Source organism: Canis lupus, chromosome 36, assembly GCF_003254725.2.
Source record: "Canis lupus dingo isolate Sandy chromosome 36, ASM325472v2, whole genome shotgun sequence".
In the NCBI taxonomy this organism is placed as follows: domain Eukaryota; kingdom Metazoa; phylum Chordata; class Mammalia; order Carnivora; family Canidae; genus Canis; species Canis lupus.
In genome coordinates, this window is record NC_064278.1 from 10421373 (window position 1) to 10435964 (window position 14592).

Here is a 14592-nt window from a genome sequence, read left to right on the forward strand (position 1 = left end):
TGAATAACAATACTGTGAAAATTGCGCTTAGGATAATAATGCAAAGAAGAATATTTGGAAAGATGTAATCTTTACAGTTGGTTTGATTTTTTAAAAAGTATTTAAGCATAGAATATCTACCCAACAGTTGTAATTACTAGTAAGGAACAAAAGGAAATAGTGTAAAGTATCATATTTATTAACAAGATTATAAGTTTGAAGATAAGGATTGTGTATTCATCGTTACTGAATGTGTATTCACATTCATATCGTTACTGCCTCGATGCCTAACATAGGTTTTGGCAAATAGGAAATGCTGACTTAATGTAAGGATAAATGAAAAAGTAAGTGCTGGTTATTTTTAAAAAAGATTTTATTTATTTATTCATGACAGAGAGAGAGAGAGAGAGAGAGAGAAAGAGAAAGAGAGAGAGAGGCAGAGACATAGGCAGAGGGAGAAGCAGGCTCCATGCAGGGAGCCCGACGTGGGACTTGATTCTGGGACCCCAGGATCACACCCTGAGTTAAAGGCAGGTGCTAAACTCCTGAGCCACCCAGGGATCCCCAGTGCTGTTATTTAATGTTTATACTCATGTACTTCTCTAGAAATAAGACCAAGTGTAATAGTTGATATATGAGTGTTTATAATGGGAGGCACTGTCCTAAGATGTTTATATGCCTTGAATATAATATATAATAATAATATAATATATAGTTGAATTTTTGTAACAACTTAAAATGTGGGCTTTATTCTTATTCAGGTATTGTGAAGCCAACAGATCAAATGACTCTAATTGATAGTTATCCACAGTTCCCAGGAGGAGGGGGCACACAATGCCACTCAGGACCATATGAGACAGTACAAAGGTCAGTCAGGAGGCAAAGGGGTGAAGGGAGAGCATGGACAACAGTCTTTATTATGGTTTTCACCGGAGGTCATGGGCAAGGCAAGGTAAAACAGACTGAGCAGGCTTAGGATAGAATAGTTGAAATAATTTCTGAAGGCTCTGGGCTATCAAAGTGATTCTTAGCTGTTCAGTACCTGGCCCTGTGATGTTTTAAGGCAGGCAGAAAGTGTCCTAGACTGCAGGAGCCTGATAAAAAGAGGTGGGTGGAGGTATGGATTTGTGATTTGCTGGTTTGCATATCCAAGTTGTTCTCACAGGTAAGTTGTTCCCTCTCTCGAATTAGCTAACCTTAGGATAGTCAGTCCACAGGGTCCCAAGATGTCAAAGTATCCTAACATACAGAAAATGATTTTTAAAATGCAAATAATGCACAACCTCATGAGGTAGGAATTGCTATTATACAAACTTTCAGATGAGCATGGAAGGGAGAGGCTAAGTGATTTTCCTAAGGAAACTCAATTAGTAAATGGCTAAGCTGGGTTTTAGACCAGACAGGAAGGCTTCAGAGACTCAGTTTTTAACTGTTGTGCTATGTATGTCCCATATGCACTTAAGCAACTATTAAATAAGACCAAAAACCCTACGTAGTAAAAGTATACACAGAACCAAACAACCCAGAGCTGATTTAATAAAGCCATGAATATAAATGTGCTTAGTTTGGTTATTAAAATCTTGGTGAGGATGGACCATTAGATTAGGGAGAACTTTTACTTTCTTTTTTCTCTTATTAGAAAGACTTTATAGATGATGTTTGTTTTGGTTTGTTTTGTTATTGGTTTTGGTTTTGTTCTAGGATGAAGAAAGATGGATACTTCTGGGACACAATAAAAGCTATGTTTATATCTTCTACAATATTATGACTTTTTTTACACGAGTTTTCCATGTTAGACACTGGCCATGTATGGTAGAGACTATCTTATTCACCTTAGTATCTACCTAATACCTGCCTATATAATAGGCATTGTCCCAGAATGTGTCAAATATTGAAACTCTAGTGGTAGAGTAGTTTATGGATTGAGGGATGATGACATAGGTTAGAAATACATAGAGGCAAATAGATATGAAGTGCAGGGTTTTTGAAGACAGTGGCCTGGCCTGGATTCCTTTGAACTCCATATTTTAAACTCAATTTCTTCCTTATGTAATAGTCCAGAAAATACTATTGAAGGGAAATAGGTACTTAGAGAGCCTGAGACTATTTCCTTTATTCAGCAGGCCAACATACTCCCAAGATCATTGTTCCCATGGTCTTTACTCATTAGTTATACAAGTGGGAGCTCTTAGAGAGTCCCAGCTGTGCTGATGCCAAGTTCAAAGAACTTGGAGAGATCATGATGGGAGACAGTTAAATATTTAAAGGTAATAAAAGGAGCAAGGATTAGTATTGCAATAAAATGCCATTAAACTAAAAAAAAATCAAATTAGCATATTTCTGTGTAGGATTGGTGGTTCATTTTATATCCCTTAATCTGTAGGATGGTATTTGTTTCTCTTGGGAAAACACTTCACCAAACATATTAGAGTTAATTGCATTTAGCTATTTTAGACTGTGAAATGAATGTGCATTGAATATTAGACTGTTCATACCACAGTGTTTTGCAGAAAGTGAAAAGCAAAAGGGCATATTTCCACATGTTTATTTAAATTTTAATTGCATTTTGAAGAAACTCAGAAGCTTATAGTTAAAATTTGCAGATATGAGAATCTGGGTCATCATAGTACACAAATTCTATCACTAGAACTCTACATCAGTGTTTATGAGAAATGATTTAAACCATTTATCTTCCTATTGCTTAGCAAGCCAATAAAAATTCTTCAGAGAATTTTTATGCTAGATAAAATGGATTAATCCCATTTATCATATTTTATGGATTATTTATTTTTGGTGACTGCTTTGGTTCAGGTGATTCAAAACTCAGGTTTCATGAATAATTGCTACAGCTATTAATTAAAAATGTAGACTTTGGACTCATTTCCTTATATGACCCTGCAGAAGGCTATAGCTTTCAGCTCCCTGCTTTATATAAAGCCAACCCAGTTTGATTAACCATCTTTTTCTTTTATTAATATCTGTGGAGCAAGAAGAGAGCAAAAAATCAAAGAAATTTCTTTCTTTTTATGATCAATGTCAGACCAAACTGGACATGGCCTATTACTTTTATCATTTATTAGTTTTTGGTATTTCTTTGCCTGTTTTTATTTATTCTTATGTGAGCATCACAGCAATGGCAGCAGGATGTTAATTTGCCTGAGTCCCCTGTTTACTAGATAATTTTTAGCAAATGACCAAACTAATACTATTAGTTATTATGTGTTTAAAATATTTGAATTTCTATACTTTTCAGAGAAAATTTCACCCTCGCTTATATTTTCACTCATTTTCTCTCATTTCCCTTTATTCCCTTTCACTAATTTTTATATTCCCCAAATGAATGAGACCATATAATGTTTGTCCTTTTCCGATTGACTTATTTCACTCAGCATAATACCCTCCAGGTACATCCACCTCGAAGCAAATGGTATTTGTCGTTCCTAATGGCTGAGTAATATTCCATTGTATACGTAGACCACATCTTCTTTATCCATTCATCTTTCGGTGGACACCAAAGCTCCTTCCACAGTTTGGCTATTGTGGACATTGCTGCTATAAACATCGGGGTGCAGGTGTCCCGGCGTTTCACTGCATCTGTATCTTTGGGGTAAATCCCCAGCAGTGCAATTGCTGGGTCGTAGGGCAGGTCTATTTTTAACTCTTTGAGGAGCCTCCACACAGTTTTCCAGAGTGGCTGCACCAGTTCACATTCCCACCAACAGTGCAAGAGGGTTCCCTTTTCTCCGCATCCTCTCCAACATTTGTGGTTTCCTGCCTTGTTAATTTTCACCATTCTCATTGGTGTGAGGTGGGATCTCATTGTGGTTTTGATTTGTATTTCCCTGATGGCCAGTGATGTGGAGCATTTTCTCATGTGCTTGTTGGCCATGTCTATGTCTTCCTCTGTGAGATTTCTGTTCATGTCTTTTGCCCATTTCATGACTGAATTGTGTGTTTCTTTGCTGTTGAGTTTAATAAGTTCTTTATAGATCTTGGATACCAGCCCTTTATCTGATAGGTCATTTGCAAATATCTTCTCCCAATCTGTAGGTTGTCTTTTAGTTTTGTTGACTGTTTTTTTTTTTTTTTTTCTGTGCAGAAGCTTTGTATCTTGATGAAGTCCCAATAGTTCATTTTTGCTTTTGTTTCTCTTGCCTTCATGGATGTATCTTGCAAGAAGTTGCTGTGGCCAAGTTCAAAAAGGATGTTGCCTGTGTTCTCCTCTAGGATTTTGATGGAATCTTGTCTCACATTTAGATCTTTCATCAATTTTGAGTTTATCTTTGTGTATGGTGAAAGAGAATGGTCTCGTTTCATTCTTCTGCATGTGGCTGTCCAATTTTCCCAGGACCATTTATTGAAGAGACGGTCTTTCTTCCAGTGGATAGTCTTTCCTGCTTTGTCAAATATTAGTTGACCATAAAGTTGGGGTCCACTTCTGGATTCTCTATTCTATTCCATTGATCTATGTGTCTGTTTTTGTGCCAGTACCACACTGTCTTGATGACAGTGTCACTTCCCCATTGTCTTCCGCCTCTGCACCATCTTCCTGGTGGCCGTGCCACTTTACAGTGACACCATCAACTCCCTCATCGACATTGGCATTGCCCTTTCAGGCTTGCCCTTTTACTTCCTCATCATCAGGGTGCCAGAACACAAACAACCTCCTTGGCTCTGAAGGATTGTGGCATCCACTACATGGTACCTCCAGGTCCTATGTTTGTCAGTTGCTGCAGAGATGGATTTGGAAGATGGAGGGGAGATGCCCAAGCAACAAGATCCCAAGTCTAACTAAATACCCTCTAGAATCAATTCTGAGATGTAGAAAGCAGGGAGCTTTCTGGCTGGAGCCAAGGAACATGAAAAGGAAAGTATACTTCTTCGTTGAAGCTGCTCGGACCAGGTTTCTGGACAGGTGCCTTCAATTTTTGAACTTGCTTTTTGAGATGGAAAAGTAATTTATTTGTTTTGCTAAAAAAAAAAAAAAAAAAAAAAAAGCTTTGTAGTACAACCTGAAATCTGGCATTGTGATGCCCCCAGCTATGGTTTTCTTTTTTAGTATTCCCCTGGCTATTGGGGTATTTTCTGATTCCACACAAATCTTAAGATGATTTGTTCCAACTCTCTGAAGAAAGTCCAGGGTATTTTGATAGGGATTGCAATAAATGTGTAAATTGCCCTGGGTAGCATTGACGTTTTCACAATGTTAATTCTTCCAATCCATGAGCATGAAATATTTTTCCATCTCTTTGTGTCTTCCTCTATTTCTTTCAGAAGTGTTCTGTAGTTTTTAGGGTATATCCTTTACCTCAGAGAAAATTTCAATAAGAGGCAGGGCACAATAAATTAGCTAGCTAAATATACTTTTCTTTCTTTCTTTTTTTTTTTTTTTTTTGCTAAATATACTTTTTAAAGGGTTTTTCAAAAATGTTTCTAATTTATACTATTAATTTAATTCAAAAACAATTTTTTGAGTACACACTATGTTACAGCCATGTGCCAACATTACGATTACTAATGTGAATAGCACATAAGCCTTGCTTCCTGGGAAAGATTGACTGAATCATTAATTTTACCTTTCCTTATTGAATTTTATCAATGTGAAATAGGAGTTCAGTACAAACTAATGATTATAAAAGTTTGAAAATTTTATTTGAGCCACATTCCTAGATCTTAAATTTGAATGTTTATGTTTAACTGCTTAATCCTCCTGTTTCTAGAATATAACAGAAATATCATGTAAGGAAAAGCTTTATAAAAATAACTTCATCATTTCTAGAGTTTCTTTTGCTGGTCACACCTTCTGACCTGATATGCTTTTCATTGTCCTTGAAGATTGATCTAACTTAAGGTAAAAAAGAAAGCATTTTTGAGCTGTATGCTGGGGCCAGATTTTAAAGAAGTCCCATCATATCCTTTGTTGATCAAAGCCATCAAAAGCTGGCTTTGAACAGTGGAAACACAATCTTGATATTTTTGGTGAAGATTTACAGTCTCTCACTCTTAAGATCAATTACAGCAAATTTTCAATAAGCAATTCCTTAATTCTATACTAAGTCCTTTATAATTGTTAGCACATTTAATTCTCACAATATCCCTAGGAATTAAATTGCACAGTTTAGGGGTTATAAGCACACCCTCTAGAGCCAGTTGGTTTGGGCTTGAATCTCCTTGGATATCCAATTATATCCCACATACAACATTTCCTAAATGGAACCTATTCTTTTCACCCATTAGCATGCTCCTTACCTCTATATGCTACCCTAAACATTGTTACTGCCATTTTTATCCACTCACCAACTCTGAAATCTGAAACTCATATTCAAGCCTGCATTTATTTGCCTCTCAAATTCTATTTATTCACAATTCACCCTTCTCCATTGCATTGTAGCTTATAGCATTTTAATGTAGGCTCTTCCACTAACCTCTTTTGTCTTTAGTCTTACTCTGCCCTAGTCTATAACACAGAACATCACAGAAACCTGACTCTGTAAGACACAGCTCAAAATCCTTTGATTTCCCCTTTGCCTTCACTTCATTTATAGGAAACTTTAGGGGAATACCTCTGTATACAAGAAATTAAATTAGATGCTAGACCATTTATTCTAATTTATTCACCATTCATTCAGTAGACCATAGTTTACTATGATAGACATATAAACAAAATCAAAACAATAAAACATGATAAGTGCAATAAAAGGTATGAGTAATGTGTATATATATATATATATATATACATATATATTGCATATGACTTATCTGTGAAGGCAGTATACAGTGCAAGGATTTCAAACTGGATTTCAAAGATAAAGTTTGCTAAGAGAATGGATCTGGGGATTCTTTCAAGTATATTCTGGGCAGGGGGATCCCTAGGTGGCTCAGTGGTTTAGTGCCTGCTTTGGCCCAGGGCATGATCCTGGAGTCCCGGGATCGAGTCCCACATCAGGCTCCCTGCAGGAAGCCTGCTTTGCCCTCTGCATATGTCTCTGCCTCTCTCTCTCTCTCTCTCTCTGTCTCTCATGAATAAATAAATAAAATTTTTAAAAAAAGTATATTCTGGGCAAATGCACTAGGATGTGCAAGTATAATGTAGACTTTTTTTTTAAAGCATTCAGAATCCTTCCATCCTAATGATGATCCATCCTCATACTTTTTCAACTTATTCAACAAGTACTTTTCCACGTAGATAGAATGTGCTACATTTCTCATTTTCTCAATGCTCTCTTTTTTTTTTATCATGAACCATCTAGCAAACTACTATTCAACAAGTGATGTTGCTAAACTCAGTCGTTTTAATAACCAATTTCTCTGTTCCCAACCCCTACTCCCAGGCTGTGTTATTTGTAGCTGTTCTCTGTGTATTGATATTTGTCCCATGGCTAGCTTTGTTCTTAAAGTGGCTACTTTGCATTTAGGTATCGTGCCCAGATACAGCTAGGTCCTCCAAATGAGTTTTAAACAGCTGTGCTTGTACAACCTGATCTTGTCCATTCGAGTAAGATAATCAGTGTCTTTCTCCTTAAAAGGATATATTTTTTAAAAATGTTATTTACTTGACAGAGAGAGAGAGAGAGAGAGAGAGAGAAAGCACAAATGAGGGGGAGCAGCAGAGAGAGAAGGAGAAGCAAGCTCCCACCTGAGCAGGGAACCTGATGTGGGGCTTGATACCAGGACCTTGGGATTATAACCTGAGCCAAAGGCAGGTGCTTAACTGACTGAGACACTCGGGTGCCCCAGAAATGGGATATTTTGTACTATGAGAGGCAGAGGTTGCTGATTTAACGGGAGATCTACACACTTCCGCTGATTATTGGGATGCTCTGGTTTCTCTACTTTCTGAAACTTGCTTGTTTGACTTTTTTTTAATTTTTTTAATTTTATGGGCCACTTCACTATGCTTCCAGTCAATTCCCCCCCCTTTTTTTTGCTTGAGCTATCTAAAATTGATTGCTGTTATCCGCAACCAATACCAAAAAATCCTTAAATGTGACATTCAAACTATGTTACTTAAAATAATTGATATTCATGTGTAGGTCCCTTATTTATCTATGAATTCATTGAAGTCAGTGATTGGCATGTAATAGGCCTTCAGTAAATGCTGAATGAACAAATGAATGAATTAATGGAATTCACTATTTCAGGTTCAATTCCAACTATCTGGTGACACGTTTATTTAAACTTTAGACTCAAAATCATCAACAACTTAAGATATATCTATTTCTTGGGATTACAGAGTGATCAACAGGTGCCACAGCATAAACTTGTCATTCTCTGGCCAGTCAAATTAGCAGCAGCTGAGTAGCTCCTGCTGTCTGCCAATATGCTTTTGAGAGGCCCTGGAACTAACTGCATGTTGAAGGCAAAGGAGAGCTTGTGTTGTGTATACAAACACTTTAGAGTGAGGACGGAGGAATTAGACTGGAGAAAGGCTAAGGAAAGATAATTTACCTGGGACCAAAGTGGGACCCATAAGGAAAAAATAACCTAAAAAGTGAAACATGGTGACAGTATATTTGTGACAAGATAGTAAGCTTCTGGCCAGTTTTGAAATAATTACTGTGATAACAAGTGTACTTAAACTTCCATATTATTTTTAGTTTTTGGTGCAATGTTCATAGAGCTGTAAATGTGTTTTGAAATGATGTATGTCATTTTAACTAAGCATTTTTACATGAAATCTATTTATATTTTAACTCTGATTTGGTCTTATACTATCTTCTTCTTCTTCTATCTTTTTTATTCCACCTCTCTTTTATAGCCATTACCCCAGTGAATCAAGAACTGACTATATTAGTGTTTTTTGAGACAAAATTTAGCTTCAAAATGTAGCGGTTTTATTTACATGAAAAAGTAATATTTTTAATGGAGAAAGTTATTCTTTGGGGTTTTATTATTTCACGTTAGTTCCTTAGATAATCTGGGCCATGCCATTGCTGGATCTCTTTAACATTCCCAGGGAACCAAATTCAATTTCCAGTTTCTGTAGATGGACCTGTGGGAAAGTAGATATGAAGGGAGAAGGGGCTAATACTTACAATGAGCTCAAAGAGACATTAAGGTTGTATACAGTACCATTTTTCATAATTAATAGTTCTTTTTGAGCACAGCTTTAGTCCGTGCTTTCTCATAAATATTTTTCTATTCATGAAAAAAAAATGGAAAACTCTTTTTTAAATTAGTAAAGCTTTTAGCTGAAAGCCTTAGGGTCTTTCAGTAAGTACACATTTGAAGCAGTAGGTTGATGTAGTCATGGGAATTTTTAAGGAGAATAAAATATTTAAAGGTATGTCATTCCCCATATCTGTGAAAGTACCATTAGTAAGAAATATTCTTTACTTGCCAGAAGGAGTAAGAAAACGTATGTTTAAAATACTACTAATTTGTGATTTTGGAAAACAGTTGACACTCTTCATACAACCAGAAAGAGAATGTTTTGATAGCATTTCCTATAAACCCCTTAGAGAAGGAAGACATAACTCCAGTAGTATTTGACTTAGCATGCATGCATGCCTTTATATTAGTATAACTGCATATACCCCCGAAGTGTTAATTCTATTCTCCCCGAATCATATGGAACTAGGTACTGTATCTATTTGCCATGGCAACACTATCTTGATGAGATGCTGCAGGCTCCTTATCAAAATGAGTCATGCTTCTGGTAGTGACAATATGACTCTCTTCCCAGAGCACTGCAGCAACTGATTCTTGTGTTTGGAAAAGAGGGAATGTTTCATGAGTGTGTGGGCTGTAAACAGAACAAAGGGGTTATCTATAATTCAGACTAAAAATAAATTGCAGCGTTACCAACAGCATTCTCACCAAGGGCCCTGCTCTAGAAAAGCCTCAGATGAAAATTCGTGTTTGAAATTTTTCTAAAGAAGAATCCCAAAATGACACAGAATTGCACCTTTTCTAATATCTTTCCCTAATTACTTAATATTTCCCCATATATCCTATTACTGGTAGTCTTACTCTTGCCATTCATATAATAATAAGATTGTAAAAATGTCTTAAGACTGTTGTTATGAAAAAAAAAAAAAAAAAAGACTGTTGTTATGGTGCATTAAGTGTCTGAACCCAGGGAATAGTAAATCTACTCTCCAGACAGGAACTAACAGTGACATTTTTCAGGAGACATGCTGTCAAGACAAGAATGACATTGCTATAAATGTGAAGCAGAGGCTTATTTAGTTTTCTTGCTTAGTGACAATAGGATACAACGAAAGATTAAATTTCTATGTTAACATCTGATACAACTCCATGACATAATACTGTGTGTTTCTGGGTAAAAATATAAATTGGGAAGTCTTTGTGTATAATGAGTATAAAGAGCTTATCAGCAATAAATAGTATTGTAAATGCAACAATTAAAAAAGTGCTACTACGGGTGTGTCTCTGATTTGTGACCCTCAGACCATCCTACACTGAATACACTTGTAATTTCTCTTATGATGCCATCTGCAGTCCTTTAATAGGACTGTTTCTGATTCTTGGCTGATTTCTTTGCTCCCTGGGCCATATAATCTCTCACCTCATAATAAACGTCTAATCAGATCAGTGTGTGTGAGGAGTGAAGTGATGTTTTACTTTAGAGAAGTGGCTCTCAAATTTATCTCAGGACTCCTTTACACTCTTAAAAAAATTTTTTTTTTTTACACTCTTAAAAATTATTGAGAACCCAGTGTATTTTAACTTATGTGGGTTATATAGGTGTTGCTATTTACTGTATTAGCAGTAATACAGGTTAAGGAAAAAAAGAGGTTAAAACTAAGAATTTTTAAAAATTATGCATTTTTAAGTAATAATAAAGCCATTACACGGTAACATAAACGGAATATTTGTGTGTGTGAAAACAACTCTATTTTCCAAAACAAAGGATATTTAGTGAGAAGAGTGGCACTGTTTTGTAAATCTTTTTAATGCCTGACTTAATAGGAAACTGCTAACTTCCTAAATCTGCTTCTACATTTAATCTATAGCAGTCTGGTGTTTTGGCTGAAGTGTATGAGAATGTGGCCTCTCACAGATAAATAATTGGAAAAGGAAGAAGCATTTTATTTTATTTTATTTTATTTTATTTATTTTTTTTTTTAGGAAGAAGCATTTTAATAAGCTTTCAGTAATCATGGATATTGAACATTAAAACTCAACAAGTGGGCATTTCTTATGGTTAGTTGCAATGGGGGCTCTGAAAACAAACCAGTAAATTTTGGACACTCTGACACTTAATAAAAATTTGTTGTACTATACTGTACTTTGAATGGATGTTAACTCCTATGTGACTTTTTTTGCTGTCATGGGTTGGTCAGTTGGAAAATATCACCCCGCCTGAATTATGCAGGCCTTTCCAATGTTAACACGTTTCATTATTCAATACAGAAAAATTGCATGTGTTTATAACATCACTGAACTCATCTGAAAAGTTTATAAGTATTGTGAAACTGTCAAGTTCACTGTGGCACATATAAGTTTTTTCAAAATTTTTATTTTTGCTTGAAAGTTTGAATTTTATCACCGGCAAAAATAGTGTCAGTTGTTTGACTTGAAGTGACAAGCTTATTTCATTCCTTTCCAAGAAAATGCCTGTCAAATACCCAAGTCTGAATAACCATAGCTTGTCTGTCAGTTGTTCTTTCAAGTAAAAATGGTGTTCCATGAAAAATGCAGCTAGTTTATCTCCATGCTCGATCACCAATTCCTCAAAAATGACAGGTATAAAGCAGAAGCTTTTTCTGTGTACTCCCACTTTGTCACACAATATTCAAAATGCATATGCACAATGGCCAAGATTCTATAAAATTAATTTTTACTACTTCATCTACCACATTTTTAAGGGAACTTGGATTTTTAAAAATATTGTATGTGGCTAAGGACAGAATGCCTATTAATATCATTTGGTGTCACTCCCTTGATTCAGGCTAAGATATTCCTGATTTTGTCTACCAATGCTTTGGCACCATCAATGTGAATGTCAACATAGTGAAAAAAGCAAATACCATCTTATATTCTTGGGTGACTTCATATTCTTATGAAAATAGTAGGTCCCCTGCAGAGGTCTTGTGTGCTACTGTCTAAATCTACCACTTAATAATAGTGTTCTTGTTATCTATTGCCTTGTAGGAAACCATCCAAAAAATTAGTGGCTTAAAGCCACAATTTCTCATTTTGTCTCATAATTCTGTGAATTGATTCAGAAGGGAGGTTTTTACTTAAAGTTTGTAAACCAGTTGAGGTCATCAGTTAGGGCAGAGTCATCTAAAGACTTCCTTTGGGTGCTGGTCAGAATTCTCCAGAGAAACAGAACCGGTAGGATATGTAGAGATATACAGAGAAAACATTTGTTATAGGAATTGGTTTCTGTGCTATGGAGGCTGAGAAGTCCCACAGTCTGCCACCTGTGAACTGGAGAACTGGAAAAGCCAGTGTTGAAATTCAGTCAGAGTCTGTGAAAATCAGGGATATGATGAGGATAACTTGCAGTGTGAGTCTGAAAGGCTGAGAAGCAGGAACAAACACAGAATTCACCTTTCCTCTGCCTTTTGGCTTTACTCAAGCCCTGAATGGATTGGAAGTTGTCCACTCAAATTAGTGAGGGGACCTTCATTACTCAGTCTGCTGATTCCAGTGTTAATCTATTTCAGAGACATTCTCACAGACACATTGAGAAATAATGTTTTATCAGCTATTTGGTCATCCTTTAGCCCAGTCAAATCGATACATAAAATTAACCATCACATTCCCTCACATGTCTGCTTGAGGTGATTGGACTGGGACAGCTGAAGGATGATTGAGCATCTTGCACTAAGTGTGGCCTTTTTACTCATCTAGCTTGGGCTTCCTCACAGCATAATGGTTTTGAGGTAGTTGGTTTTCCTACATGGTGGCTGGCTTTCCTGGGGGAGAGTTTTCTAAGAGACAGAAATGAGAGCCCTACTTCAAAAATTGGCACAATTTCACTTCTACTGGGATCTACTGAACAAAGCACAGAATCCGTACACATTCAGAGACTCAGTTCTCAGTGGGAGGAATGAAAGGAATTTGCCTCCATCTTTAATCTGCCACAAACAGTGTGATCTTGGAGAGTTACTTCTTAGATTTCTCCAAATCTCTTTTTCCTTGTCTATAGAATGGAGATTACAATTGCTCTTACTTTATAGGGTCTCCATAAGGATTAAATGACCCAGTTACACAACCCTTAACATGGTACCTCTCAAGTAGTAACAGTTCATTAAGTGTTAGATATTATAATCACTTTTACTGTTGCTATTTTTATACTGTTATTTCACAATAGGCAAAAATTAGCCAGTGTTCTCTGGTTCCAATTCAGCTTATTCTTTTAAAATTTCACCAGCTTGAGCTTCTTGGAATTAAACTTTTTCTTCCTTTGCCCAGCTGTCAGGGTCACATCAGTTTCCTATACCAGTTATTCCATTGGAGAGACGGAGGAGGGCTGGAATGCAGGAGAACAGGCTTCACTCCAGATTGCACTTCACTGTTGGTGACCTTGTATTAACATTTAAATAGAAAATGGGTCTCTAGAGGTTGCTGCCTGGGTTAGGTTCCAAATCATCAACTCTGTGAAATATTTCTAGACTAGTGGGATAGATGATCATCTCTTGCCCTCTTGGGACAACCCTCTTACGAATGCCCTTAACATTATATTTTTAATCCTAATTTTTACTTATTAATATGCCATTTCACAATGATGCTAACATACCACAACTCAGCAGCCTCTTTCTGCCTTTAACTTTTACAAGGAGCTCCAAAATCAAGTGAGGAAAAAGTCTTGCACTGTATGTGAATGACAAATCAAGATTGATAAAACATCTTTCCAAACTGAAAAAAATAGGAAACACCCATTTAAACATTCTCTGCTAGACAAAGTAACTCTTACTACTTACATTGGTATGTTTGAGTACTTCATTTCTAATTACAGTTAAGTTTGTACTTTTTCTTTCATGAAGAGACAGAAATAGGATATAAATGTTGGTAAAATGTTCAAAACAAAATTTGTGATTCATAAGCAATGAAGAAGCTGTGTAGGATAAAAGAATATTGTTACCCTTTAAAAAATATGCTTCAGTTAATTTTTACTCACCTTGGTCTAAAAGATAGGGAGGATTGTGGCTTAACCAGCACCATCCCATCCCCCTAGGTCTCATATAATACTTAATTCCAAGGCTAAAATGTTTGACTTCTTGCCAATTGGCAAGGCAGCACCGAGTGTCTACTGTAAAATTTCCTTTCCTGAAATAGAATTTTAATGGAGATGTCATTTGTATGTATCAGTAGTAATTCTAATTTTGAAATTTGCCCTTACTTAATAGGTAGTGAAAAATAACCACATTTGTTGGGAAAACTTCCCATCAGTTAAAGCAACTTTTGAAAATGTTTCCAGAATACATAATCTTAGTTTCCTTTTTTAACAGTGTCACCAGTTATAATAGTCTTTCACTACTTGAAAAATAGCCAATAAATCTTTTTCTATTTAGATGCCAACCTTTGAATATTCACAAATAGTCAGAAACCATCTGTGGGCATGCATTCCATTTCAGTTGCCATCTTGAACTCTTGAGTGCTTAAGTATTATGAGAGATCCCTCATACTTGGGAG